This window comes from Aptenodytes patagonicus, chromosome 8 (genome assembly GCF_965638725.1).
Source record: "Aptenodytes patagonicus chromosome 8, bAptPat1.pri.cur, whole genome shotgun sequence".
NCBI classification, from domain to species: domain Eukaryota; kingdom Metazoa; phylum Chordata; class Aves; order Sphenisciformes; family Spheniscidae; genus Aptenodytes; species Aptenodytes patagonicus.
Genome location: NC_134956.1, coordinates 2,936,537 through 2,961,933, shown reverse-complemented (window position 1 = coordinate 2,961,933; position 25,397 = coordinate 2,936,537). Strand labels below are relative to the sequence as shown.

The window sequence follows — 25,397 nt, the reverse complement described above, 5'->3', positions numbered from 1 at the left end:
TTTATCTACACTTCTGCCTCACCACTCAGCATCAGCTGAGGTTGGCACCTCTGCTCTCAAAACTACAGCACCCTCTGACTAAACTCAGACCATCACACCTTACTTTCCATTCTGTCCCTGCTTTCTAATATTTAAATCACTTCCTTGACCACTGACAGGAAGCGATTACAATCTGTGCATACTTTAACAAGATATCACAAGACCTTAACTGACTAAATTTCATGATTAGACAATGACAGACCAAACATTTCCTTTGGGCTATGCTGCGTTTAAAAAGTGGTCTTCAAGAACTGGAAAAATCTAAAAGCTACATTTCCAGTTAGCCTCGTTCTTAGAAAAAGACTCTGAAAAGATCCCTAACAATTACAAACATATGGGGATAAAATTGACACAGATGAGAAAAAAAAAAATTCATTTAAATCAATCAATCATTGTCAATTATACTGTGTTCCAGAAAGTCTGTTCATTCTCCTGAAATAAGAACTTGCATATTCTAGGTTATATTCATGAAGTTTGAAAGGAACTTTAAAGACAATTTTTGAAGTCTGCCATTTCCTTTGCATCAAGTTCAGTAAGTCTGAAATAGGCGATGAAATAATGATGAAGTCAAGACACACTTTTGTGCCCAATTTTCACAATGCAGTTCTAAAATACAATCCATCATCTAATCTAGAAAAGTATCTTAATGCCAGCTGTGGTTTTCAGCAACATGCCCTTTTGAATCAGCATCGAAAGTGATTTAACAGCACAACTGATCACACAGTTACTCAGCTTCTGACACACACACAAAAGGCGAAGTGATTCTCTGCTTATTTAGCTGATCTTGCTGCAACAGCGTTGAAAGTTGTTTTACAATAATTAAACTTATTTATGTCATTTTTGTAGGAGTCGGTCACTTTCTTGGAACAGACTGGGCTTTGAGGAGACTGGTTTTCAATGTGAAATATTGGCACCCAATCTGCTGCTATGGTAAGCATACTCTATTCATGAAATCCACACCAAAAGGAGTCCAATGCATTTACAAGCCAATTACACTTACTTTAATCTCAATGAAGGCTAAAAATCCGGTGTGTACTATACAGAGGATTCAAGCCAGAAAAGGCCATAACATTGCAAAATTGATTGCTACCCAGCGCAAGGATCATTTACATTTTAAACAAATGGAAGTGTGGGTTAGTATGCATATCAGTATTTCACAAGGTATATTCTTAATGGAGGAAATACTTGTTTCCCATGTGCAAATACTGTGTTCCATAATTTTCAAGATACCAATAAAAATATCAGGGCTAAAGAGGGGTAGAAACATGCTGCTTAAAAAGTCAGAAGCCTCCTTTCTGTCCAAAGCATCAGCTATCTTCTCAAAGAGTTATTTTACCAAAAAATCCTGAAAAGCAGGTAACTGCCAGCTATGACCGATTATGTTGCCGTACAGGAAAAGTGGCAATGAAATGAACAGCATACCAGAATACTAATATACTTGTTCCATTGTGAAAGATAAACCACAGGGACCAAACGTTGGTCAACAGAGATCAAGAGGCTATAGGACCCTTCCAAGAAAAACACTGAAGAGAGTAATAGGTGCGCTGTTTCATGATAGAGCCCTTCGGCACTGCAGGTACTGTGGTGACATCTGGAGTGACATAAGCCCAGATGGGTATGCGAGTGCACTTGCACTGGATCCCTGTGTACCATCTTCCACCTAGAACAGCAGTGGGCCCCAAGTCTTAGCAAGTCTTTCATGCTTCTGGGGGAGGAAGATGATTTTCCCAAAAGCACAGTAAATTAAAAAAAAAAAGAAAATCAGTATGAGGTGCTCTCTGAACAAAGAAATATTTTTCAAACTTATGTATGTATATATGTTTACTAGTTCTGTGCATCTTACTCCAAAAACTTGCTTTTCAATTACCAAGAGAAAAGGCAGTTCACATCAGCCTCTTGCTTCACAATGCACACAATATATGTAATTCATATATGATTGCACTCAGTGACCTGTATTATTTCTTACTCCAAGCACATAAGCTTTTGTAACAGTGTACAGAAAATGTATGCCAAAAACTCACTTCAACATAAAAGGCCTATCCTCTCTCTTCTCTTCAGCAGATTTGGTTAGAATGGATTTTCCAAGTCTATTGCCATGTTCTCACTGGAGATACTTGTTCTTTGGCTGTTGACTTCCTGATGTTAATATAATTACCACATGTTTTGGAAGAAAAAAAACTCACAGTGAAAATTTCTGTAAAGATACTGAATCACTTACAATATTATCAAAACAAAAGCAAAAAGAAGGAAAATTAGTAGGCTACATTAATTAAGTTTTCTGCTATCTTATCCTTTCTGCAATGCACAGAGATCCTGAAAGTAGTGCTGCTTATATATTGAATTAATGATTTGTCATTCAATGACTGTTTCCGTCATTACGCTGTTGGCTGAGCTGCTGTTAATACAATGTTCACGTTATAAGTTCCTTGCTTTTACATTAATCACTGAAAGCTAAGGCATTACACCAGTTCAGCAACTGCTGCCACACCCAGTTCCACCACCATCAGACAAACATCTGATACAATTTCTGTCTGATGCAAACACTTAGGAGATCAATCTTACTGATTTTGCGAGATGGCTACTGACTAATCTCAGTTCGTTTGTAACTATTCTTAAGTTTTACACCTTTACACCTATGTTTTAAATTTGAACTTATATTGTCTGATAGAGTGACTGCTTATTATTACGCCAAAATGTAAAATATTAAAGAGAAGACCAAATAGATGCTTTTTAGAAGATCAACACTGTGGATACGTGAAACAAATCTCGATAAGGCAGCTTTCAGTTCTCTTTTAGTTTTAAAATAAAGCTTCCTCTGCCTTAATACCACAACACGTTTTGAGACACTGCTATTAAATTTATTTACTAAGTTCAGTTTCAACGTTGAAAACTGAAGCCGTTCATCAGTTTGGAAGGAGGAACATATCTACCATGACATTAATTCCTGAATAACTAAGAAAAAAAAAAGATTGTCCCTATGTGTTTTACCTAGAAATAAGTATTTCACGTGCTTTCCAGCAGGGGGCAATGGCATATATAATTGCTTAATCACATGGCATGAGCCCTATACTTCGCAGCAAATAGGGTAGTCACTCCTAATCGAGTAGTGGAAGCGTACACTTTTCGATCGGACAAATTCTACTGCCCATAGCCCTAAGGAAATTTGAGGTTATTACTGAATGCAGTACAGCAACAAACTTGTAATAGTTTTTGTTCCAAACAACGTATAGGGCAGTTGAGAGTCCCAATGCTATTAAAACTGAAAGCATTATAAAATTCAAATACATTTAATCTTTTCCTCATTTTTACTCTTTTGTTAAACTCAGCTTGGGCAGCATTAGCTTGGAAACTTCCGCCTCCAGACAATAAGAAATCATATGAAAAGGGTTTGCAAAAAGAGGAAATAATATGAGTAACAGAGAGACAGTGGGCTACAAATAACTGAATGACCTACAAAAATATAGCCAAATCATGTCCTATATTTTACCTATGATTGCAAAATCCTCTTGAAAATTAATGCATTATTTTAAAAGCCTGCTGTAAAGGAAAAACCTTAGCTAGCTCTCTAAAAAAAACCCAAAACAAAAAAAAATACCCCTACAATTAAAATTTTCATGTCAAGTTCTTTGGCTGAGTATATGCACACACTACATTTCACTTTCTTGTTTATTGCAGCTGCAGGAAGGAGGCTTTTGGGGTTGTTCCTCTGGCCCCAACCCAAGTGCACGCACACACAACCTCATTGCCAATTTCCCCCAGTTGACAATAGGGAGATGGGAGGGAAATGAGGGAACAGAAAAAGAAGAGAAACAGGGCTTGGTTTTTTTCCACCCATGGGCTCTGAAACAGATCTTGGCTACACTACCTATAGGAAAGATACAATTGCAATTAAACTCATAACATTATAGCATCCCAGTTAAAAACAACAAAACACATTTTCATAATTTTTGACCATGTAGTTTTGTGCATAGATTCTGTAATCCCTACTTTAAAAGGGTAAACACCTTCAATGTTGAGCCTCATGTTAGAATAACTCACCCTTGGGATGTAAGACAATTCAGACAGCATATGCCAGATCAGTCCTGGGATTATCTTATACACACAAAAAAATATTCCTGCCAACAGTGTCACATTGCGCTGATTTATTTTCTGTGTGTTTTCAAATGCCACTGCAGCACTGTTCATTAGGGACTGGGCTTAAAAAGAGAATACCTCAGTAATGCACATTTCTTATTTTAAATGAAGATCCAGATTTGGGTTCTTTTGGGCATATAGAGCTTAAATATCATTATATGCTTTCCTCTCTGAAAGCATATAGCTTTCAACTGAAATATAGCTGTATACATATAGCAATAAAATATTTTCATCTCCCATGTGTCTTAAAAAGAACAGCATAATCTAGCAAATCCCATCACTAATGTAGAAAGTGTTAAGAAAAAACTGTTTCTCTCTGTCCTGAAGAACTAAAATGCTTTTCTTCTGCACTTCAGTATACACTGGGTCGTCAGAAAACTCGTATCACATTTATAGCACAAAACAGCAACCGTGTTTAAAGCCACCAACGCTTACTGCCATCCATGAATACAGAATAAAACAGTAGGATCCATTTCTAATATTTTTCCCCAAAAGTTCATATAAAGAAATTAAGATATAAATATTTGATTTCAAACTCTGGTATTCCTTCCCCTCCTCCTTCAAACAGGAGTAAAAGTGATCATCAGAAGCTGAAAAGCAGTTTGATCTTTGTTACATTGGGACTATGGAATCTAAGCAACTATTTTACAAGGCATTGTAATTGTTTGTACTTGCAAAACTGGATTAAGAAATCACTGCTATTCTTAAAACACATTTATCACATACATACAAAAGTCAGCATATTTCTACTTAGAGCGGAGCCTTCAGCCAACCAGAGTGAATTCCCGTGTACCGCCCACGCTCATTCTCTCATCCTCCCCTTCCCCAGAGCAATCGCTGCATCTGGCCAGCGTAACGTGAAAAAGTTTCCAACATGCCTTACCAGGGTACACCTGCCCTATGAATGACCCATGTATATCTCACCTATACGCTATTGATGTTGTCGTGATTTCCAGCACCCTCAGTGTAATTACTGAAACACAGACATTAGAAGTTCTGAATAAAGAAGGTGAGATTATGGAAAGATTTAGATCTGTTTAAGGCACAAGCCCTATTTTATTTCAAGGCATTGGGAACTAAAGCAGTGACGTTGAAGTCCTTCACAGGATAGCTGAGGTGAGGAAAAAAGGAGGCTAAAGTATGGGGGGTTTCATCAGACCTCTAGAATTTATAAGTTTGGTGCTTTACTGAACTTTTCAAAGTTTTATGAAACATTTTTTCCTGCAATTTAAATCCATTTGTTCTTTGGTTGAAGCTTAATTTAAAAAACATGTCTTTTGAGTTGAGTGGAAGTCTGACTAATTCCGTTATAAATGCTGTTGAAGATGAATAAAACTAACACTATAATTGAAATAAATAAAAAAAAGCCTCATGCATGCACAACAGCCACAATCAGGCTAGTGCCTGAGTTATGAGACTACAGCTCTCATTTTTGTTAGCCGATTCAAAACCAGCAGCCCCACTACTAAAATCTGTAACAGTCTATAAGGAAATCTTAATGACTGGGAATACAGAAGCTGAAATTTCTCTACTCATCCATTTTCTCTTCCTATTTCTTCCTTTACTATATGTCTGACTCTTCTGTTTTGTCTTTCCCAATAAAGTATTCTCATTTAGATTTTATCCTTCCAGCCCTTTATTGATACACTCCCTTATAGTATAAACCAAAGAGCATTCAGAGTCCTTTAGCACCATTACCTTTGCCATGTTGCTTCTAGGAGTTACGGTTGGTCTCCAGGCCCAACCTCAGTGGCAGGTATACCATTCTTTCTCCTCTCTCCAGGGAAGATGAGAAAAAAGTAGCACGGATTATCCTCCTTCCTTCTTACCTCAACCCCTCTGTCCTTCTCCCATACAAGAAAAAAATTCTTGGGACCTAAATCAAGCAGCAGCCTACCTGATGAGGAGTAGTAGTCCTGTACATTCTGGTTCATTCTCTGACTGTTCCTATACTTCCAGAAACATCTCATGGGTACTCATGATATCACAGTCTATTTTTCATATTAGAATTTCTCTTAATGATATTAAATAAGCAGTTGTGATACACTGCCTATAAATAAGATGTCCTAATATTTTTCATAGGCACTCACAGCATCCTCTATTTTAAATTGCCTTTCTATATATGGTCTATAGCAGGTTGAGAATTATGAGATGTCCATAGTTTCCTTTCTCCTTAAACGTTTGAATTCCATCCTCTATCCTCTATATGCAATCTTCTTTAACAAGAAAGTCATTCTAGACTCCCCTTGTCTAAGAAAAATGCGTTTTCTCAAAGGAAATTCATTTGAGCTATTGGAGTCAAAATATATTGTTATGCCCTTCTTGCTGGCTAAGAATGCTGCTTAGCCTTACCTATATTCTACCACTGCCAAAGAAGGAAGTCTATTTTTTTTTCCTCTTGGCAACTCTTTTGGAGGTACACTATTGTGTTCTCAGAGTACTCATTCTCAAAGGCTATTGTGAAAACTGTAGTAAACAGAACTCTCAGCATCAGGATACAAGAAACAGGATCCAAGGCTGAAACTATTTGCCAAGAGTGGATGTGACCGCTGCCCCATTCAATCCTGGATGGTACAACAGTTCATCTTAGCTGCTAGATATAGCACATTCTGTAATGAGGAGGACAAAGGTGGCAATTACTGAGAAACCATGTTGTTGGAGAAAACAGCATCAGGATGTAAAAAAAATTTCCTTTCCATCAGGCAACTAAACAACGGACCTCAATTACAGATAGTAGGCTGTAGTCTCAATTTGTATCGGCATATTTCCACGTACTGTTGTGGAGCTCCATGATTACGACAACTGAGTTGATGACAACTGAGAACTTGGCCCACAGATTGAAATTGAAATACTCAGAGTATTTCAATTAGCTTCTCTGCTGTTTGGCAGAATATGTGATGTCAGACATGCCAAATGGTTCACATTTATATAAAACTAGAGAAGAACCAGAAAGTGGTAAATCTAAACATTTAGGAAGCTAAGATTAAATACAGAATTTCACAGAATTAAACTATAAAGCAGAAGTAGTATTGCATAGGGAATAAAATACTGTGAACAGCTATGGAGGCATTGATGTTCTTTCATTTAGATTATGGAAGGAATGAAGGAAATGTACAGGGAAAAAAAACCACCAGATGATAAATCTGATGTTAAGAGAAAGATTACATGGATTTTACTATTCATTAAATTATTTACCATAGTGGAAAGAATGCATCAAAGCGACTCCAGGCAAAGGCAAATAATTGCTTGACGCTACCAATCTTCAAAATTCAGGCACATAAAGAAAGATATTGTGGATGTTAAAGACAGGAATTATTATTATTATCTGATTTGATCTCCCACATAATACAAAGACATAGAAACCTCCCCAGAAATTGCTCTAGCAAGCCTTTAACTAATTCTTGATAATCAACCATATCTTCTAGAGATATATTAAAACTTGGGTTTGTAGGATCTGGGTAGTAATACATCACTTTCTAGATGACATGTTTCAATTATATTCTTAATCTGAATCTGTGTAGTTGAAATCGTAAGTATTACATCTTTTACCTCTTTCTCCAGTTTCCACTGCTAGAAGAGCCCTCCCTGCATAGATAGTTACTGAGTCAATTGACCTTTACCTTCTATAGGTTGGTCCAAGTCCCTGATGTCTACAGTTGTAACAATGCTGTACAGTGTAGTGCAGCTCTCTTACTTTCTTCTAGCACAGCTTCCCACACACTTTTACACTTATGTTGTATCAATAGTCCTCCAATGGTCTTTGCAATGTAGAAGCCCATTTAAATTGTTAAGTAATTCAGAAAACATTACCTATTTTTACTAATATTCCATCGCTTCTTATCTCATTGGTAAATGGATTCTTCGGTGCTGTTGAAATCAAACATAAAGATGCCCCTTGCCATGCCTGTAAATCCATTTTGGCACACACAGCCAAAATAGAATCCTACATCAATCAAAAACTTTCTGATAATGTAAAGTTTCTGTGCAGAAAGATGTCAGGACCTTTTCTCAGTCTCAACACTTTATCATGAGCCACCAACAAAGAAGCCAGGCAGAAATACCTGGCGCACACTTATCCAGGGAGAAAAGACAAAAGAGCACCTCAGTGTCCACAGAAAAGGAGAAGATTCAGGGAAAAGTTGTCCATAAGGAGGACAGGTTGAGGGACATTTTCAGGCACAAATTAACACTTGAGCAAAGCAAGTGTGTATAGAACATCTTTTAGAACTTACTATCTTTATAGAAGCTACTTCTCTCACCTCCTGAGTTTGCCACTTTCTAGCATCTTCCCTTCCCTCACAGTTAGGAAGCATGTGCTTAGCAGTCCAAGCAAAAGCTGTCACTCACAGTTTCCATTTTTGAAGGTGTTTTTTTCTGTACAAGAGGTATGTTTTGGTTTTCAGTAGGAATGGATATTTGTCTGCTTACTAGCTTTCATCCATGCAACTATAGTTGCATAGGAGTCTGAAACAGCTTTTCAGAGTTGAGAAACAAAGGTGCAGACAATAACTGGTTTGTTTCTTCAGTTCACAAATGTCTGTTTTCCATAATGGACCACAGACCACTAACCAAAACAAAGAGTTGGGGCAAAGAACCCCCTCAGAGACTACCCATAGTTATAGGGAAAGGAGCAAGAGATGTCTGCTCATCTTACTGTCAGACATAAGTTGAAGTCTTGATTCCTGTAGTCATCGACACACACATACAAATAACTACATTAATGCAAGTTGTTCCATGGTAGTGACAGTAGACATGTGTAAACACGTGTGGGATTGTGGTCTAAGTGCTAGTACTACAATGCTACTTTTAAAATTGACAGAGAATACACAAGATCTTTGGTGACTCAGAAGAATTCCTCAACTTTTGTATCATCCAAAATACAGCTCTATCCTTCAGTTCTATCCTTTAAAGAAGACCATAAACTGGTCAAATCACCTCACTGGTTTAAGCAGCTTAAAATAACGTTAAAAAGTAATAATTTATGGAAACATTCTTATTCACTTATATTCCAGGAATAACTAAAGCCACTTTGTAAAATGAATTTCCCAAATTCTACTTTGAGCAGAGAACATTCTGGAAACTATCACTATGGCAATGCTTTAAAAATTACTCACAGCCTAATTAACATCTGCTTTAAGAGTTTAAGTTATTACAGGGTCATTTATCTACTCAAAGAATCTTGTACACAACTGAGCAGATTTTTAATGTTTAACGTTTCTGCCCATAAACTACCAGTGAAAGACATTCACCTAAGGGAACACAATAGGTAATCCAGGTCCATGTTTCTCTTCAACGTGTCTCACTAATGCCAGTTTTTCTAATCACAGGATAGGTAACATCACATATGAAAGAAACACAGTCCTTTTTAGAAAGCTCAAAGCAGACTTAAAAATTTTAGCACCAAAAGAGAAAACAAAAAAAAAAATTGCAAACAAAAGAACTTTTAAAAACAAACTGGAGATTCTATAGCTGGAAAAACTATTCTCCAAAAGGTCTGATGTGAATGGTCTTAGATGCACATTATTAGGAAATAAACCTAGAAACATACATGTCTTGGAAAGGTCCTCTCTAAAACACAGTTGTCCCCACCTGCAGTCTGTCCGTTCTGAAACATCACTGGCTAGGTGGTGATTAATCAAACCGCAGCTATTCTTCTTCCACCAACTGCTGTCCGAATTTTTTAGGGGAATTATTCCTCTGAATTTCATTTCCCACTGTTAGATTGGCCAGTTTCTTACTAGGACAAATGGGATGCTGGGGAACGTATGTCATAGGATGCACCATTCAGGCAGGGAAGAAAGTTCCAGGACTCAAGAAGATTCATTTCCCTCAGCTCAGGCAAACTGCAGCCTGCAGCACGTACATAGGTGTCTTTCTATCGTGTCTCTAGGACTCAGAAAGTACAGGCTTTTCTAAGGGACGATTTGAAACTTAAGAGGAGATCTGTGTTTAAATACAAGTAGAATGCAGACCTAGGAAGTCAACCCTTCTTAAATTTAATTTTGGTTGTGCTTAGTGTTTTTTATTATGTGAATCAATCTAAAGACTCTGGAAAGTCTTTTTAATCATGATTCTGACAGTTATTTTACTTTTCGTTTGATGTTTGGGATTTTTGTTGTTGTTATTGTTGTGACCTACATAGTAAGCATAAATTTCTAGATTAAGAAAGTATTTCTTTTAACTAGTTTGTGTTAGTCTGTAATCCCTTTTAGTGGCATTTAGCAATGGTTGAGAACGGAAAAGGTATCTAATTGAAACAACAGAGAGAATCAGCAGGGGAAAGAGACAACTGGTTCTTGTTAATGCCCCTTTTTTCTAAAAGATGTGTTTTGAAGCATACACCTGGAATCATTGCTGCAAAGTACCCAGGAGAGATCAAAAAGCTCTCCTAGTTCCTTGCTTCCCCAAGCACAAAAAGAAAATCAAGACAGTGTTTCACTTAATGTAATAATGAGGTCAGAAGAACACAGAAAATCTGCTCCTTATTATAAGAAACCTCAGAAAGCCTCCTTTTCCTTTTGTCTGTGACCCCACCCCTACCATACACACGATTTATCAGCTACATTAGAAAGTTTCCCTCCTTTCCCTTTTCTCACTCTCCCATCAGGAAGCCAACTCGCCAAGGGCTCCAGCCAGACCCCCTGGGACCCCAGCTGCGCGCTTGCAGATCACGATGCATTCTTTCCTTTTTTGGACATTGGGTGAAGTTCTTTGCTGCTGCACAGCAAAAGGGGATGCTAATTCAGGCAGAGCATGCATTGGACCAAATTCTGATCTCAGACACCCACACAATTCCTGTTGTAAGTCACATGTGTGCACATTTCTGACAGCAGGATATGCCCACTTGTGCTCTGTCTTAATGCATCAGCAAGAGTGGTGTGGCTGCCTTTTTAATAGAAACAAAAGTGTAAAGAAAGGATTTTTAAAAGCTTGGGGGCGTAGGCAGACTGAAAACGTTTCTCCAACTGAAACCCAACAGTTAAAAGAAGACAGCTAAGCAAACCAAAGATACAATAAATAAAACAATTTTAGTCCTTTCTCACTTAAAAGGGATTTTAAAAGACTGGCTTGTGTCCAAGGCAACTCTCTACTATGGGTTGAGGGACATATTTCAATTTGAAATTAGTTATGGGGAAGTTTTATAATTTATTCAAATGGTCATATGGAAGAGCTTGAGCACCAGCTCAGTTGTTATCCTTTAAGCTTAAGGGTAATAGATAATCGGCATATGGAAAAGCAGTACAGTGTACAAGTGTAAAGTAAAAGTGTAGCTGGAAGTCAACACTACTCAAAATGTTGAGAAGAAATATCTATAAAATCATTTTTAGACGTGTGAAGGAATACAAAAATACACTCTTATAAATAACTTTATCAGATCGTCTAGAAACATTAATGTAAAATATTCAGATAATCATTCTTAAAAGACAGAAAGATAATACAATCAGAAAGAGGTGAATTTAAGATTTGGTTTTGCTGTCATACCCTCAGATATCATAGCAGGTTGGCTTATTTCCTTTTCCACATTCCTAGTCTCACCTGGCTACTAGAAATCATTATTTATTTTCCCAATTTAAGTGGTTTCAGAGTGTTAGAGAAGCAAATTAACATAACTGGGAAATAAGATATACTGCTGTCTGTTTCAAAAAATACTGCCAGTAATAGAAATGCATGTATTTTTACAAGGACTGTTTCGCAAAAATATAAACATTAATTTAAAGAAACGTTTGAGAGCATTTAAAAACCTGAACTGGTAAATGGATCAGACCATAAGAGATCACATCACACAATTTAAAAAATGGGAACTTTATATAACAAAAAAGATGAGGTAGAAACGTGTACAAATGGAGCTGAGGTTTCCAACCAAAAAAATCAAATGAAAAAAGGTACATTCATGAATAAAGAACTCCAGACAAAAAGAGACTGGAGCTGCGTGATGAGTAAACAGGAAACTGGAGACAGAAAAGATAGAATGGAAGGAGTTTGCTGCCATATGTGAGAGCAGTTACCCTAAATCACTTCTTTGTTCTGAGCTAAGATTAGCAGTTTTGATAACTCAACTCGGAGGAATAGGCTAAATTCTTAAAACCAATGACATTTTTTCCCATTTTTAGTAATCTTCTGGACATATATCTAGAGACCAAAGTCATTTTGCTATCTTTTTTTCTCCCAGTAATCACAATGAAAGTTAAAACCTTACAATACTCCTCTGCATCTAGTATTACAATATGGAATATTAAATTTGAAATTTTGCTTTTCACGTCTTGGGCATTTGTTGTTGTTATGCTTTCACTCCACATACACTACTGTAATTTAGATGAGAAGTTGTTCTATCCTGCCTGCAAAAATGTCCTTGAAGAACAAAGCTGTCCAAGTCACAGTCTACAAACAAGCCGTTTTTTCCCAAAAAGCTTTTTTGTTGCAACTTCCATATTCTCTCAGTAGTAATCCATCTATTTCTAGGAGTGCAATTATCAGAGCTATTCCCCAGTGAGCTGAAACTTTTGTGGTCTATCTGGAAGAAGTAGCTGTAAGATTTTTTCACTCACATTTAAAATTATGTTTTGCTCACTCGGTGTTCATTCGAAGCAGGTGTAAATGATTATTGAAAAAACATATTATGGAAAACCAGCTGTTACTGAAAATGTAACTTCAATTGTGACCCAGTTTGTACTGTTATACTCTAAAAAGAGGGGCTATGATAAGAAAATCCTGCTTTCTGATACACCTTATTAGCTGTATGTCATTATAGGTTATCCTTAAAAAATTTAGTTTTTCAGTGATTCATAATGTAAGTTGAATCCACACAACGCAAATGACTTTTTGTGGATACTTTGTGACTAAGTGTATTTGAGCTGAATAAATGAAATACAAAATAAATTTCAATTATAATTATTTCCCAATTTAATCAGATTTTCTGTCCTACCATTCTACCCCTATTTTTTATACTTTGGTAACATAGTACTACTTCAGGTTCATCTGCTGGACCAAAGAACTGTACACAGTACAATAAAAGGTCCACAGGGACAAATAAACACATAAAGGGGTGATCTGGCCCAAATGTCAGAAATTTTCAAATGAAAGTAGGAGAGTTCAGATTAAATTTACTTTAGTTCACTGAAACAACAGTGGGTTGCCAGGTTATAGTCCACAGGGTACTAAACTGCTACATTTTATTATTTATTAGGCTATATAAAACTCAAATACCAGAAATCAACACAATGTCCTCTATGTATTCCCAAGATTGCATTTTTTTGCTAACACAACAATACATCGGGTAAGAAAATACTAACAATTAAGTTCACAGAGTAAAATCTTATGTAGAAAAATGAGTTTGAGGGCATCTGATACATGCCACATTGAAGGGACGCTTCTATATCAACTCATACTGATGCAAATACAAGTAAGCATACCATAGTATGCAAACGTGCTATTAATAAAACATTACCGTATGTTACATACGTACGATAGGCTCTTTGAAGAGCATACTCTTTCAGTTCTGCTCTGCTAATACTGAGGACTCAAAGCCATAAATAGGAATCACAAGTGCTATTACAATACAAATAATAAAGGTTTCATTCTGAAAAACCATTCACAAAAAATGTTAGTTGCATATCAACTAGTTACAATCTGAGTGAATAAAAAGTCTCAGCACTGTGGAAATACTTTTAATTAGTATTTGAAGCATATTAAAGCCATCAACCAACAACACCCCCTAAAACTGCCTTTTTTTAATCAATTACATTTTGTAACAAAGAATTTTTTAGCAGTGAGTATTTATATCCTAAATTAGAAATACAAGGTTTCTGGCCGCTTTGTGTTTTGTTCCTGACCCAATGTTATTTTTCCTCCATTTCTGATCCAACCAGCTATTTAAATTCACCAGGATGTTTGCACATGTTTCCTAATTCACTTTATATGTTAGCTAGTACATTCTTTTTTATTATGTTTTTTTTTTGGCATTCAACACTTCATATTAAAAAGCAAATGCTATACTGTAACTGTTGAGTCATCAGTGCTCAGTAGAAGTCCTGTTGCCATTCTATAGAATGGCAAAGAATCTTCACAGAAGATATCGCGCGTCCTGCCATGAGGGACTACGATATGACAAAAATGAGAGCGAGCTTCTGTATTGATAATGAAGGGTTTCAAGCACACAGTGGGCAGAAGTCCTAACATACTTGAAAAATATTTAACTGAACAATAATGGAGCCATGCCAAATACTAAAAGTTACCAAAGATAATTTTAATTGTTGTAGATATAATAGTGTTCAATGACAGCTGTTTTGGAACAAAAAGGTTATTTCCTGCAAATTATTGTAATATTTTTCTCCCAAAATAGCCCCTGATTCACTGCTAAAGTTACCTGGCATCCTCTAATGGTTAGCACAGACCAAAAACCAGTTATCAACTTTATTTTTTAAGAGTCTTAAGCTCTTAAATGAAAATAATGATTTTTTTAAAAGACTAACAAGTCAGTTCAGAAGAGCAGCTGACAAACCAATGGAACTATTTGCATGAATGAAACATGATGACTTTAATATAATAGCTATTTCAAGCTGTATTGCCTGACCATATTCTATTTTCTTGTACTTCTGCAAAACAAAATTCAATAATCAGTAAGCATTAAAGTTACTGCTTCTCTGCCCAGCAAAATTCGATGCATGTTGGCAGCACAGTTTTATGATGATTTAATCACAGAGTAAGTAGATATTGTTTATACAGTAGAAACTGTCATCTGAGGCCTTTGAGTTTAGCATCTGTGTACATTTACACAAAACAACATTTGAAAAATACTATGCCCTAATACTAGAAATATCTGTGTACTTTTTCACTATGCTGCTGTAAGTAGTCTCACACTACTGCCTGTGAATCCACATGTAAAAGTTGGAAGTCAGAGTTTTGTGTGTATTTTGTTGGACTATACTTCAGTGGTCACAACTTCTATGGACAAGAAGGAAGATGTAAGAAAAGGATGCTTCCATTTCATTGTTATGCCACTCCTCCTGGTGATTCTTTCAGAAATAACATTACTAAAATGACATAATTTTAGAATGTTTAGTGTTATAATAATATATATTAATTACAAAAACAAACAAGAAACTGCTTTATTTAGTCTTTGGTCTTGTTATTGAAAGCCATGCAACCCATTTGCTGTAAAGACTAATGAAGGTGTTTCAGTTAACTTAATTAAATCTATAGGATAGTCTGAATGCCATCTAATTCTCTTTCAGTCTTTACTATCTATATCTGTCCTAAAGAATTACAAAATGTTTAAAATGTTTGTAGGTATCTATGTATATAAACCTTATTTACCAGACATTTGAAAGACACACCAATCTCCTTGGTTTAAAAGCCTCCAGAGTTTCCCTCTGCAATAGAAATAACAGTTGTGGTAACAGAAACGTAAGATCCGTGCCACTGTGACTGAACGCTAAGAAACTAATCCTTAAGGCTAGGCAGTATACCAGGGGATGCGCTTGATTCCAGGACTTTCGCTGGGATTTAGTAGCTGCAGTGTATACTGTTTTTCTACAGAATCATCATTTAGTTGACCAACAGTATTTCCTACATCTATCTGGAGCACCCTGGAGATTAGGGTAAAATATGTAAAAAGCAGGGATTTTAAAAATAGTATTTCAAATTAATTCCATCACAACAATGTATAAAAACTATAAAACAGGACAAAGGTTATAGGAAATGGAAGTACCAAGAGATCTTCACACAATCCTCCAAAAGAAACAATGGGAGGGGGGGAATTAATTCTTTTTTAACAATTATGAGGGAGTAAATACCACAAAACTACCTTTCTCACACTCTTACAAAGAAAACTCAATTCTCTTCAGGAATAAACGTTTAATTGGACCTGGAAGCAAAGTTCTCTGGATGCTTTAAGTTAAAATTAGCACTTTTGAGTTTTTAGCCTTCTTTACTGGAATCAATTAATTGCTATGTGAGAAAGATATAACAAATTACATGAAAGGAATTACATTAGGAATATAGGTTTTGACCTGCTGATACAGTTATACACAAAGTCCTTTTATGAGCATAAAATAACTGTATAAACACTAACGACTTCAGTCTCGCAGCACTTTAGCAATGTAAGTATTATTTCCACTTTATATATGAGTAAAATGAGGCACAGCTAAGTGACTTAAGACAGTGACCCACAGGAAGTCAGTGACACAACCAGGAATAGAACCTAGACCTCTCAGCAGCTAGTCCCATGCTTTAACCACAAGACTAGCCACCTCCTTCCCATCTTATATTAGCACAACTCTAACTCTTGGTTGCATCAGCTACTAATTTAAGATGTCTAAGCATGTACAACTGTAGCAATCTGAATTTCTGAAGTTGAATAAGTTACATTCATAAATCTGTCTTAACTTAATCACCCAAGAAATTAGGATAAACTGTTTTTAAGTGAGACTCAGAATGACCATAAACTTTTGGTTGCTTTAAAATGATTCCTTCAGAAATAAATTTCTGATGGATTAACAAATCTGACGGATAGCAGTATATGCTTGTGCTCTTTATTCCTGCATATTCTTTTGCCTGCTATCTGTCTGGAATATGCAGTTTGGACCCGTTTGATCAGAATGGGACTAGAACATGAAGATAATATCCAATTACAGAAGAACCAGACAATCCTAGAGAGAAAGTTATTCTCTTCAACAGAGAATGAAATCAGAGAAGTCAAGAGTTGGGGAGAGACCAAAGATTGTGAAAAAACCATTATAATTAGAGGTAGGCAGCCTGGTGTGATCTTGGCTTTACTGAATTTAAAGGAGGCATGATTTGGATTTTGTTCTCTTTTTATGTAAGCCTCAAAGTTCAGGAAAAGAAGAATCATTTTTAGTTTAAAGAGTTCTTGTTTTGACCCGCTCTGCAGTTATCTGTGAAAAATCTGCATTATGCCTACTCCTATCACTTTTGCTGGATCTGAGGCACAGCATGCTAAATGCAGTATAACAATACTGGAGTGCGATCTCCAAAGAGTTTGGAATCATACCAAGGGATAGTCCTCTACCACCACTTAAAGAAATGCAGTTTATACTATAGGTTTTGCCATATATCCGTATAAAATGCCACTGATAGCAGTTGAAACTTCCGATTTCCTTCAAGTAAAAGTGTGTATATATAGAATGTGAAAATTGAAGATAGGAGTGTGGTGGAACATTATGAAATACTTTTTACAAACATAGCTTCCCAGACCGAAAACTGCCAATAAAGACAGAATAAGATATGCTAAGACAAAGTTCTTGTTATCAATAAGAGAACAACACCAGATACATAAATTAAAAAATTACATAAACCAAGAGAAAGTACACAGGGTGACTTTAAAAAAAGGCAGCAATACCATAGTTTTTTAGCTTACTTAAACTCCACTACTTTAAACCAATGCAATTTCCACAATCAGAGCCTGTTCTTCTGACTGCTAGATTTATAGTCACACTGCTAGTGTATGAGATTGCCCTCTAGATGTTAAAAGTTTGCCTAGATAATTCTTCATTCCACCCAGAATACTGAGATGGGACACACTCTGTGATTTTAAACTTCTGTAATGCACCTAAAGACTTAAAGCATAGACACAATGGAAACATCAAAATAATTAAGTTGGAATATTTGCAGAGAGAGGAAGAGGTATAAATCTTTCACCTCTATATCCTTGTAAGATTTCTGCCCTTTTCAAGCCAATTGTAAAAATCACAGTATCATAGACAGAGTCTCATTATTATATTCGTTGTCCTAACCTTGGATCAAACCATAAAACCCTACCTGGCCTACCTTAGAACCTGTTGCACAAAAATTTGTTCATTAAGATGGAAAAGAGAAATAAAAATGTTTAAGGGAGGTTATTTGGTCCATACTGATACCCTTATCCATCTTGAGATTCCACAAAGTACTCTTTCTCATTTCAGTGGGACTATTTTTGCCATATGATTCAATTTAATCTGCTTCAACTTTTCTTAATAATTAATAATATAATTATTATATTACACTCATATATAATATAATATATTATTATACACTCAGTAATAAGTGTATGCAGAAATAAGCTTTTCAGATGCATCAAACTCTTCAAAAAGACTTACCATGAAAAACTGAATGATTAAAAGTAATATAAAATGCAATTCTTTTACATGAAAAGAACTAATGCTTTTATATCCAATAAGAAAAACAAAGCGTAATTTATCTTTTGTGAAGACAAGTTATCATTTCATTTTAAAACTAGAACTGATGCTGAGAGGCCCTTTTCTGCTTAGCTTTGAACTTAGGGAAGAATTGCCCATGATTCAGGAAAGCCTGGGCCTGACGTTTCATTCTTATTTCATAACGCTTAAAGGCCCCAGTGAAACTTAGGAATTCTCTCAGATAAGCAGGGGAGAAAGTCCGCATAATCAAAAAACTATGCAGTCAAATAATGCAAACAAAAGCTGTATGAGAAATTGATAATTTATTATGACCACTTCATTACTGTATAAAGAAACTATAGAATTAATTATAGAATAGATAATATATTTGTAGCCTATTTTATTTCTTTACCAATATGAAAATGCTTGGCTTTCTATGTTCCATGTGTGAAAAAAAACCCCACTCTTTGCTGATAAAGAAAAACAGATTAATTGAAGTTATAAATAAGGCATATTTTTAACTACCAAAGAAAATGTATGGGTTCTTCATCTCTTCATTCTTCAAATTAAGATTAGCTGTCTTTATAAAAGAAAAACTTAATGAGGTACCAAATACTACCTAAAAATCCATGTTAAGCAGGAAATCAGACTAAGTAATTTTTTTTCCTTTCCTGTCTCAATCTGTTAAAATGTGTATTTACAAAACCTAAGTAATTTGTACATAAGTCAATATTACTGTTTCTGCTTTATATTTTATGAGTTCTGTTCAAAGGCTGAACTTGCTAAAAGAACAGAATGCTTATAACAGAAATAAAATTATATGGTATTTGTAATACTTCTCTGAAAGCTCTGTTTGGCTGATTTCTCTGGACTGAGTTAGATATGCCTATTGTGTCCATGCAATTTAATTAAAATCTAAACTATGCTTTGTATTTCTGCTTTACTTATGAACTTATTAAAAGTCTAGGCTCAAAGTATGAGTTTATAGTCACAATCAGATGTTCATTAATACCTGTCAATTTTTGGAACGCTCCCAGTTTCATGGGGTTTAAAAAATTTTGCATGTTAAAGCCTAGATTTTTGGGAGGGCTCCTCTATTATTCAGACACTTAAACTATAAATGGGTATATTCTCCAGCAGTTTGCAGAGAGAACAGTGTTGTTTCTGTTCTCAGCAGAGCTAAATCTGAACTCTGTGGAGGTGTCCAGCTAAGATCCCTCTTCTTTTAACTTTCTGTTGAAACTTTACCTGAGACATTGCTGTAAAATGGTTAGAAATATTAATAATTTAGGTATTTAAGCCTCTGTTATTGTTAGATTATTTTACCCACATTTGCCTGTTTATTCATCCATGGCATCTTGAGCTAATTCTGATGTTTTGTTTTACTTGTTTTCAGTACCTGGCTCCTAATTCTGAGTCAGGGTATTACTGAATAGATATTACTGCAGCATGTTAAAAAAAAAAAACCCAACAAACAGAAGAAGAAAACAAAAAAAAAACCCTTACAAACAAAAGATTTCCACATTTCTAGGACTAAAAAGTTCAGATGGAGGGAAAAGCATGAATTGAAAAAAAATTCCTTGATATGTCAAGGCAGAAGCAATACTTACTTCAAGCCTATAGACAGATAATTCTCATAAAAATTAACACAAGGCTTCAAGCCTCTACAGACAGAAAGACTGTTCTCATAAACAAAAAGCTGTAGGCGATGTTCGTATCTATAAGTAGACCAGGTATTTTGACGTATTCAACTCTAATCTATAAATTGCCTTCAGTATACAAATAATAAAGCAAATGTAGGCTCTCTTTCAAAATGCTTGATGACTAAGAACCATAATGAGGCAAATTTAGGATCCTCTGAATCTTCTGATGATGTCCAAGAGATCAAGAGTTTTTAAAGATAAACTGTTGTATCCTGGGGCACCTTGACTTACAAGATGAGTCTCTAAAGCCTGTTGATCTTATGACTTTTTTTTCACATCTAACTTCTTTTTAAAAGAATCAGAGGGTGAAATAGAAGGAGGTGACATGCTTGTTTGAACTTGCTCTCTCTTGAGACTTACCGAACATAGCCTATACCATTTCCCTCTGCATTCCTGGGGCGAGGGGGGGGGGGGGGAATAGGGGGAGACATAATCTGTAGCTAAAAAAAGTGAGGGAAAAAAGAATTTCATTTACCTCTATTACTGCTAAGAATCTTTTCAGAAAAGCCTTTACTGCTGTCACAGTAGGATACAAACTGACGTGAGGTGACCAAACCAACTACACGCAGCACAGAGAGGAGTTAGCTGGAGAACGGGAATGCAAAAAAGAAAGCAGTCAGCAGCCGGAAAAACTGAATTTTCAGTTACAGGAGATTACAGAGAGCAGAGATCAAATTCCAGATCCACTCCAGGGCCCGCGGTCTGCCCTCAGGTACACGCTTGTGGTTGCGCTCGACGGGCACGGACCCGGAGGGAACTGGCTCGGGTGAACGGACGGGGTCTAAAGGGGAAAGGAAGGAGAAGCAGCGCCTCCTCCTCACTGACCCGTTCCCTCTCCGCGTCCAACTCTTCCCCCGTCCCTCTCGGTGCGCTGCCCCGTCGCCGCCGCCGCCCCCCGTACCTCAGCCCCGAGTCCCGCCGCTGCGCCCCCGCCCCGCCCCCACAGCCCGCCAGCGGCCGCGGCGCGAGCCCCGAACCGCGCAGCGCCCCAAGCCCCCACTCCCGCCGGCGTCTCGCCCCTCAGCGCCGGCCGTGTGGGCCGGCGGGGAGGCGGTGCCCGGCCAGGGGAGGCGGTGCCTCGTCGGTAGGACGGGCCGAGCGGGGGAGTTTATCCCACTGGAAGGGAACAGTTTCTCCCGCTGCGACTTGACAGCGCCAGGTCAGTGCGGGCTACGGGGGACCTTCCCCCGAGGTGAGGGGGCCGGCGGAGGCGTGAGGAGAGCTCCGGGCTGAGGGAGACACGGGGGGGGGGACTTGTGAGGGGCGCCTCTGTCGGAAGAGGGGCCAGCGAGGGCTCGGGGGCGAGGAGGGGCTGTTGGGGGTGAGGGGAAGCGTGCGCGATCGGGAGCTGCGCCCCGGGACGGGGGAGGAGGCCGCGGTGCCGGGGATGCTTGGGGTGGCGGGGAAGGAAGGTGGCTCTGCGGGAGCGGGGGGGCGGGGTTAGAGGGCTTTTCCTGGAGCGGAGGGGAGAAGCCGAGTGTTTAGGGAGTACGAGGCACGGCCCTGAGGGGAGAAGGTCTGCCAGGGCAGGCTGCCGGTGCCGGTGGGGGCTGTGTGGGCGGGGAGAGGGGATGAGGCTGCTCCGCGGCGGGCGGGGAGGAGAGGCGGGAGGGAGCGAGGTGGCGGGGAGGACCCCCTCGGTGAGGGCTCCAGGTGCGCCGCGCGCCCCGCGGCGCTGCCGGGCAGGCGGCAGCCTGTGCCCAGAAGCCTCCTACCAGGCGGAGAGCGTGGGCGCTGTGTCCATGGTGCTGTACGCGGGGCGGGGGCTGGGGAGCCGTGCCTCGTGTGGGTTAGCTACAGTCCTTCTGAGAGGAGGATGCTAAGGAGTGTAACGTGCGTAAAGGGGTGATCTCCTCCCCTACAGAGGTGGAGGTGATAGGGATAGATGTATCCAGCGCTTGCAAGGGGTAGACCGCAGGATGTCCATTGGTAGTACGTTAGGGGAAAGGAGCGGACAGGGAAGCGTTGGTGCTCACCTGGCTAATTCACTTGATGAATGAACAGACTTTTTTTTTTTTTTTTTTTAAATTTCTCAACCGCAGAAAGTCGGGGAGCCTTTCTGAGCCTGCAACAACTGAGATGCTATGTTGAAATATATTATGTCTTGATGGCATGCCTCAGGTTTGCAGGAGCATTTTGTAATCTTCCTGGTGTCATTTCTCTCCAGGGTATTCTACAACTGGAGAGTGCAAGTTCCTGTGGTGTTGTAACTTTGTGGCACTGTGTACACACGACAATACAATGCTGACTTAACAGTGATGTATTTATGAATATCAGTGATGTAAGACTGGTATTTATTCTGATTAAAAGCTCAGGAATTTGTCAATTTCTTCATGTGCTGTGGAGTCTAGGTTCCTTTACATCAGAAGGATCAATTATAATTAACCCTGAAATAACTAGGATTGTGGGCTAGCCATATATTTGTGACTTGCTGCCCCATCTCTGAACAAGCTTTTGCTGTGGAACATGATTGTAATGTTCTATTTAAAAATGAGTATTCAAAACAAAAAATATTTTTCTGGTACCAATTAGTCCATAATTTAATCAGTAATTTACCTTTTAAAAGGTTACTATGATGTGTTACTAGTTAACTAAAAATTCCCAGTATACAGCAAGTAACTATGACATATGATACTCAGTGCTCTCCTTCGAAAAGAAGTTTCATATGTTGTGCTCCCGTCAATATCAGAATTTGTTGCGTGAAGTCATGTGTTTGACATCATTATTCTCTGTGGCTGTCACAAAAAAAATTGCTGCAAAAATTGCTTTGAGATTTAATTATGAGATTATAAGAAATCACTCTTAGCAGTGTGTTAAGGCATGTGGTACAATATAAGCATGGGCTTGTCAAGGGGAGAGAGAGCTGCAAACTAGTTGGCATGGACTTTGAATGATAACCAATCAGAAATACAATAAAGGTATTTTTACACAGGCAGCTTTTGAATTTGAATCAGTTTCGTAAAATAGCTCATTAACTGTTAGTGGTTCAGAGATTATATGTCTGTAAACAGCCTTAAGATAGTATGTATGTATTAGAAATGCCTCAATGTCAAATTCCTGGATAAAACAATTTATTAAACATCAGCATTCAATGAAACTTCCATTACAATGTAGAATATACAAATAATTCTTTTTCTCCTGGTATAAATTTATATTTCATATAATAACTTACCACAAAAAATGAAGGTGGCAAAATATTAGAATTTAATTGAAGAATATTGAAGCTACGCCTCTTAACCTTCCTTATGATACTGATAAAAACACCCACTACCAACACTGCTTCTTAAGCTGACTCTTCTGTGAACTTTTTAAAATAACCATAAGTCCATTTCTAAGTCAATAAAATAAATTTAGGCCCAGTTTCAATTACCGTCAGTATAATTTTCGACTTATAGCAATGGCTAATAAAATGAATTTTGCAAAAAGTTATATTGTAAAACAAGGAAAAGTTTAAAAGTAGAACAAAAACTCTGTCTTGTACAAAGCTGGACTAAATAATAAAAAATATACTTAATGACTTTTTTCACCTTGATTGCTGAGGCCCTCTTTTGGTTTTTTATACATATAATCTGTTCAGAATGGTGTTGAATATATTTACTAGCCATTTTTTTGTAGCCTAATTGTGAATCACTAGTTGTACATATTTGATATTCAGAATTTGAGTTTCTTTTACTAGCTTTTGTCCCGAGGATTATTCCAGTATTCTCCTCTGGCATGCAGAAAAACAGTTTCCAGTGCAGTTACTCAAGAGAAATTAAAATACAATTATAAATTCTCCATGCTAGGTTCTTTTGAAGTCATGGATACAATACTTTCCATTAGTTATTGCTACTAGTTTCATTTTTTAATCACTGATAGGCTTATTGAATTTAGCATGATATTAGATGATGAGCGCTAATTATTCCATGCTGTATTTCCATAATGATGTATATTTTTTTAACAGCAGGGATCTATTTTTCAGGTACTTCATACCAAATGTTCTTTGTGTGTCAGTTAACTTTTTGTGAACTAACAAAAGAAAAAGTTAGAAATAATCCAAAGCAAGAGAACATTGTTATACTCAAGTCCTACATACCCATGCCACAAACAGAAGTTGGGGTTTCCCATTAACAGGTCAGTTCTTAAGGATTTCATTTAACTGTTACAGAGTACTTGGAAAAAGTTTCCCCCTTGCCCCCTTTTTTTTCCCTGTGGAGGCCTTTCCAAGGCAGAATGAAAAATGAAAGAGCCATAAGATTTGTCTTCAGATATTTAGATGAAATGTAAATTGATTCCTACATTAAATGATAAACCTCTTACATTTCTCTTGTCTGTTCCCCCCCACCCCCCTGCTTTTTTTATGTGAAGGATAGTCTGTCTTTTTTCAGTTGTGCTTTTTTTTAATGAAGGACAGTCAGTCTTTTTTCAGTTGGGCTTTCTTTCAGGTTCCAGTGACAAAGTAAAAAATGCAGGTGCTAAGCAAATTGTCACCCTAGTACTAGCACCTGTGGTGAGCGGGGCTTGGGATACTTTCATATCTTGCAGGTATAAGGAGATACGAAGGAGAAAATACATGTGGCAACCATAGGAAAGACTAAGTTTCTACTTCAGCATCAGGTCTTCTGCTGCAACATGGACTTGTCTTTTGCCTGTTGGTACAAAGACGTCAGCTCTTCTCACATCACATGGCAAATATACAACTAAATCTTTTGTAGGCTTTTATTCTTTTAATTTAGGGGGAAAAAATAAAAAAAAGCAAGGCCTAGCCTGTAGTCTTCATGTATGAAAACTTTAAGTCAATTTGATGAGGTTCATGTTCTTCTCCCACTCCACCCACACCTTCCATTATATTATTTGGCCTGTTTGTCCTTTCCTAAACCACCGTATAGAATTGAACTAAACAATTACCTCATTCTTCAATTAAAATTCATGATACATGAACTATATAGACATTTTTACTTACCTGTGTTGCAGCAGAACCCAGCAGCCTAGTCAAGATTGGGGCCCTCTTGTTACTCACTCAAATGAAAAGATTGTCCCTATCCTTAGTACTATATGATCTATGACATGAGAATGCAAATAGTTGCAAATTTACAACGGAGACACAATGTAGTAGCGAGATTGATGCAAAAATTTTAATTTAAAATTTCAGTGTGTTGATTTATGCTTACAACAGTAATAGATTCTTACAATGGTAATAGATTCTAATCTGCATCATGACAAGTACAACAAAGTTAGGTGATAACAAATCCCCAAATTTACAGCAAAAACAACCCCTCAACGTCTAAGCAGCACCCTATTCTCTAAATACATCTGGTTTTAGTTTGCACTTTCACTAGATTTCACTGCAAATAGAAAGAATATCCTGCTTTGAAAGGGGAAGATAAGTAACTACTCAAAAGCCGGGTTG

General features: G+C 37.5%; 1 protein-coding gene across 2 annotated transcripts in view; it reads left to right on the top strand.

The window, feature by feature from the left end:
• The first annotated feature begins 21,107 nt into the window (after window positions 1-21,107).
• Window positions 21,108-25,397, top strand: part of PPARG (peroxisome proliferator activated receptor gamma) — a 62,505-nt gene continuing 58,215 nt past the window's right edge. Inside the window, exon 1 of one of the 2 annotated variants that reach the window (XM_076345980.1) lies at window positions 21,108-21,167. The gene's annotated coding sequence lies outside the window, so the exon portion shown is untranslated. The other variant, XM_076345981.1, reaches the window with a different exon arrangement.